The following is a 5,847-nucleotide window of genomic DNA, read 5'->3' on the forward strand; positions in this document are numbered from 1 at the left end:
TTTTCCAATGAAGAAAGGTTCTGGCCAGGCCAAATGCCTATAAATTGAATTTATTCCACAGTTACTTCCTTTGAGACGTTCACAGACCTTTGCAGGGAAAGAAAGTTGACCTTTTCCAGGTAGGAATGAGAATTATGGGAGGAGGAAAAAGCTGCTTGCTTACAACCTGGATGCCAAATAGCAGTAACAAAAATGGCTAGAATTTATATAGCCTTTAAAGTTTGCTCACAATAGCCATGAGATAGGTACCATTTTCATATCCATTTTACAGCTGAAGAAACTGAGGCTTAGAGAGGCCTTGCCTGTCACATGGCTTGTCAATTGTCTGAGGTGGGATTTGAACCCAGGTTATGTGATTCCAAGTCCAGCACTCTATGCGCTCCATCACCGTGAGGGATTGTACTCCAGTTTCATCACTTTCTGCCCCCAACTCTGTCCCTGTGCATCACTGTCTCTTACTTTCCAAACTCCAACTGGAGTCTGGCAGCAATCCAGCTGGCTTCCTCCCTGTCCCCAACACATGATCATGTTCATGCGTACTTCAGCCCCTTCATCCTGTTTTCTCTACCTTCCCCATCTTATTTTACAGAGGAGGCAGCTGAGGCCCAGAGTAGGGAAGGGGGTTCCCCAAGATCACACATTAGGATCACAGATCCAGGGCTGGAAGGAACCTCAGAGGTTATCTGGTCTAGCCCCCTCATTTAGAAAAAACTGAGGCCAAGAGGGGTTAAGTGACTAACCAGGGTCATAGAACTTATAAGTGCACAAGGTTAAGATTTGAACTCAGGTCTTCCTGACTCCAAATCCTGTGCTCCTAGAAAGAGAGAGAGATGGTTGTCATGTAAGAACCTCGGATATGAGCAGAGAGCTTAACCCCTCTGAGGCCTCTCCTTTCACTCTGGTCAGTAGAGGATACAGTCTGTGGAAGACAGGAAGAGTCAGAAGGCTGAAGATTTTGGCCAACTCTTGTGCATTACTTGTCCCCTTTGGGGGACAAGTCCTTTTATTTGTTCTATAAAATTTGGGTTCAGTCAAGAGGCCACACTTAAGGATCTAGAAGGCCACATTTGGCCTCAAGGCCCCGGGTTCCCCACCCCTGGACTCTGAGGGAACATCCAGTTCTAAATCTAGGATACTATATGACCCTGGGCAAGTCACTAAACCTCTCCGGATCTCAGTTTCCTCCTTTGTAAAATAAGGGGGTTGCATTTGATCCCCTAGTTGCAAATAGAATCTTTTTGCATGAGGACTAATAATTCTCTTTAAAAAACAAGTCCTTTTTATCCTGTAGATTTGTACAAGATTCAGTTCCTAATACCTCATTTGCTAATGTTGGCATATTCAGTTCAATTCAACAGTAATTAATTATCACTTGTATGGCACTAAGGGAAGAATTTCTTTGCCCTCAAGGAACTTAGGGTAAAGCGTGAGGTTATATGATCTGTGCTTAAATGCATATTAAAATCCAGAAGTCCTGAGTCATCCTGGGGAAGTCCCGTAGCTTCTCCGAGTTCCTTTTCCTTTGTAAAATAGAGGACATTTTGTCCTTCACTAAGCTTTGTATCAGGACTGTGAGGATGCAAATGAACGAAAATACTGACAGTGTAAATCCAGAAGTATTTACTAGAAACCTTGAAAAGTGGTATATATTATTATTATTGCCATCATCCTTATCATTATCATGTGCAGCTCTGACCTTGGGGAAGGCTTGCTAGGCCCCTGGCTCAGCCATCAAGGAAGAGTTTAAAGATTGCTTATCTCTGAGGACCAAGAATAGCGAGTTCTGGAATTGGTTGAGATGGCCTCTGTTGTTAAGCACACTACAAGATGAGGGAATACCTATGATCACTTTTGACTGAAATGTGATGTGCAGGAAGGGGAGAACTCTGAAATAAGTCCAGAAAATTCAGGTGGGGTTAGATTGTGAATTGTGTCCCAGAGCATCGAATAGGCTTGATGAACCACTGTGACCCACTGAGGAATTTTGACCAGAGACAAGGTCCAATGTGGACCTCAACCTTCTTTTCATGTCTGTGTGAAGGGAACTGCCTAGGGTTGATAACCGAGCCCCATGAGAGCAAGAGACCTGTATGTTTAACTGGGTTTCCTCAATGGGGTGTCTTTGTTGATATGGGTAGTGACTGTCATATAATAAAGGGAAAGGCTCTGTAGAGCTCTCAGACAATCCTGGAGTCTATATACTCCCCTTTCCTTCTTCCCTCCTCTCCCCTAAATGTAGACAGTCTGTTTGTTTCACTAGGGAAGTGAAGATGAACAGAGTGGGGCAGCTCAATTAAAAAAGAAAAACTTCCCAGGTGAGAGCTATTCCCAGATGTCCCCTACTGGAAGTCCTCAAGTGAAGACTAGGATGACACAGTGCCTAATTAATAGAGGGGGACAGATCTGTTCAGTTTTTTTCTGGACTGAATAACTCTTAATTTGATATTTTGACTTTAAATAATTTTTATTTATAATTTACTCTATTATAATTCAAATTTATTTTAATCCCTTCGCTCAGCTGTCAAGCTCATCTAAAAAATGGTGGTGGTTTTGCACAGCAAATAATTTTAAAAGTTGTTTAAATTTTTGTGTTGTTGCAAATTCTTCCCCTTACCAATCTATAAATTTATTTTTACTATCTCCTTTTTACTATTCTTTCATTCATAAACCATTCTATTCATACTATTCTTATTATGTTTTACTTTTTTTGTTGTTTTTAAATCTTTTTTATTAAGTAAACTGGGAGGCAGCCCTGGGATGGTTAATTGGCTTCAGAGCCAGAAAGCCTTCGGGTTCAAGTGCTATTACCTCTGACATCAAGGCAGTGTGACCCTTAGTAAGCTATTTGACTCTTTTTGCTCTGGCAGTCTCAAAGTCTTAGGAGGGGGTTCCATTACCTAAGAGATAACTTATAAAAAATCAGAGAGTCCAATCTCAGTCTCTATCTACTTTGATTACAGTGATCTTGGGCACTAGTCCTAAAATCAGTCTTTTACACTAATAAAAGTAATCTTTTACCTCCTCTTTACTAGGCTAATAGTAATCTAGAAACATGAGCTTAAATATAACTGGCCCTGGTTTGGATAATCCATTTAAAAGACTTCAACACACCATGCTTTGCTTATTTTTATTTCAGATCTGTAATTATTTTTTGCAGCATCAAGGTTTTTTTTGTCTGCATATTTTCCTTTGCTAAAACACTTGCTCCCATTTTGTGATCCCTTGTGATGTTATCTTGTCTCTTTAAATTGGTGTTATGTCCGGGGTCCTGGTCCCTTTAGGGGAAGCCTCTTTGGCCTGATGAACCTGTAGAACTGCCAGAGCCTCGCTAACCCTGGAATGAAGAAACTCAGGAGATTTGAGCATGTGACAAATGTCTGAGTTCTCAATTTCCAATAGCATGCCTGTGATCTTACCACTCAGAGTAGGATGTATGCGTTGAATGAGTGGGAATAGCCGTTCCCCCAACATCTGCTTTTGCTCTTGAGGAAGGGCAGATGCTAGCATAGAAGTGGTTAAAGCTTCTTGCCTTGGTATGCGCACCACTGGCTGATGGATCATCCTGGGAAAAAGTGATGGTATATTCAAAGGGTACTGAGGATAGTTGTGGACACCAACAGCGTATCTATACCGCTGAACTGCATGCACAGGAATAAATATAGTTCCTGTGGGACACAGAGGTCCCAACAGTTGTGATGTGGAGTTAACCCTGGGAGTAGTAACCATTCTCGGAATCTGTACAGTTGTCCATAGAGGATTGAATGATGGTCCAGGAATTGTTGGGCGGATAGCTCCAGCTATAGTCTGGTATGAATGAAGGCTTGATCTCAGCTGAGCAAATTGGCTGGCAGGATAGTACACTGCATGGTTCTGGCTTTGTGAAAGGGCTGTTAAGAAGTAATGGGAAGGAGCTAATGACTGGTATGAACTGAACACGGGGCTGGGCATGGATCCGAAATGAGCTACTCTTTGCATATATTGGTTTGTAAGGTGAACCTGGCGCTCTTCTTTCCGTTGGGCTAAAGCAACATACAATGGCTTATTTGCCACAAGCCTGCCATTCATGTCTGCGACTGCTTTGGCAGCTTCATCTGGAGAGGAGAAACAGACAAAGCCAAATCCTTTGCTACGGTCATTCTCCCTCATAACCTTGGCACTAGTGATTGTCCCGTAAAATGAAAACTCTTTTCTTAGACGTTCATCATCAATATCATCAGCAAGGTTTTTTATATACAGGTTAACGCCCTGGTATTTGCTGATTCTATCATGTTTCATTTGCTCAAAATGGCGCTTGAGTTCTGTCTGTCTCTCTCCTTTTTTCTGAGCTCGGCCAACATAAATTTGCTTTCCATTGAACTCCTTGCCATTCATGTCATCTATGGCTCTCTTGGCATCTTCATGTCTCTGAAAACTCACGAATCCAAAACCTCTGGATCTCCCACAATCATCGGTCATCACTTTTACACTCAAAGTAGGTCCAAACTTTGCAAATAGTTCAGTAAGCCTGTTGTCATCCATGTCTTCTCCAAAATTCTTGATGTAAACGTTGGTGAATTGTCTGGCTTTAGCTCTCAGTTCGAATTCCCTTTGTTTGCGTGATTTAAAATGCCCAACAAAAACTTTGAGATCGTTTAGAAGCATCCCATTCATTTTCTCAATAGCTCTTTCGGCAGATTCTCGAGTTTCAAAATGGACAAAGCCATAGCCCTTGGATCCATTCTCATCACTAATCACCTTGCAGGAGAGAATGCGGCCAAAGGCAGAGAAGGCTTCATGCAGGGCCTTATTATCGATGGACTTCTCCAGATTCTTGATGAAAATATTACCCACACCACTTTTACGCAGGGAGGGGTCACGCTGGGACCACATGATGCGGACAGGTTTACCTTTGATGGTGTCCAAATTCATGGTGTCCAGTGCCCATTCTGCGTCAGCTGGCCGTTGGAAGTTCACGTAGGCATAGCCTAGGGACCGGTGGGTGACGGCGTCCCGGCACACTCGGACAGATAGGATGGGACCAGCTGGGCTGAACTTCTCATACAACATGGCTTCTGTTACATCATGGTGGAGGTCACCCACGTAAAGTGATGCCATTGGATAACTGGGATTGCTTGGGGTGCCTTGCACCTGCCGGGGGATCCCAGGAGGTTCAAGGGCACAGAGGGTCAGGTCAATCCCAAACACCCCACCCCCACCCATTCTGGTTCTCACCACCTGGGGAAGATAGGTTGCCATCTGGCCAGTAGGTAAGGTCGAGGAAGGTTGAGGGTCTACCGGGAAGTCTCCACTGCGGCGGCGGCGGCGGCGGCGGCGGCCACCACGGTGGCGACGTCTGTGGCGTTGTCGACGGCGATGGCCTGCTCCGGGCCCGCTCCCTGGGGGGTCTGGCCCTCCCGACCCAGGCCTGACTGGAGAGGGAGGGGTGAGGATGGGGCGGACCGAGGGACAACCGTCCTGAGCGATGTTGGCCATCACTGAGCTCGTCCTGTGGGGAGGCTGTGGTAGCCTTCCAGCCGTTGGACTACTGGGCAGAGGGAATGTGCCAAGGGTGGGGCGGGGCGGGGGCAGGGATGGGAGCCGGGAAGGGGCTGTTGCTCTGGACAGGTCCAGGACTGGAAAGACACTGTGGGCCCAGGGTGGGGCTTAATAAGGGGCGTAGTGGGGCACTGTCATAAAGAGGGGAGGGGACTATGTCACAAAGGCCTTGGCTTGAGATGCCATGACTACGGAGCGTCAATGACTGTCAACAGGATAGTTTCCCCTGCCCCTCCCCCCTAACCTCCCACAGGTTTAACTAGTGTATCTATGCCTTCCCTCTGGTTGCCTTATGTTCTCTGTGTTATTGTA

The 5,847-nt window shown here is 45.2% G+C and overlaps 1 pseudogene; it reads right to left on the minus strand.

The window, feature by feature from the left end:
• Window positions 1-3,116: 3,116 nt before the first annotated feature.
• LOC140515480 (polyadenylate-binding protein 1 pseudogene) lies at window positions 3,117-5,599 on the minus strand (annotated as a pseudogene).
• Between the last annotated feature and the right edge of the window lie 248 nt (window positions 5,600-5,847).

The sequence above is a fragment of the Notamacropus eugenii genome, chromosome X (assembly GCF_028372415.1).
Source record: "Notamacropus eugenii isolate mMacEug1 chromosome X, mMacEug1.pri_v2, whole genome shotgun sequence".
NCBI classification, from domain to species: Eukaryota; Metazoa; Chordata; class Mammalia; order Diprotodontia; family Macropodidae; genus Notamacropus; species Notamacropus eugenii.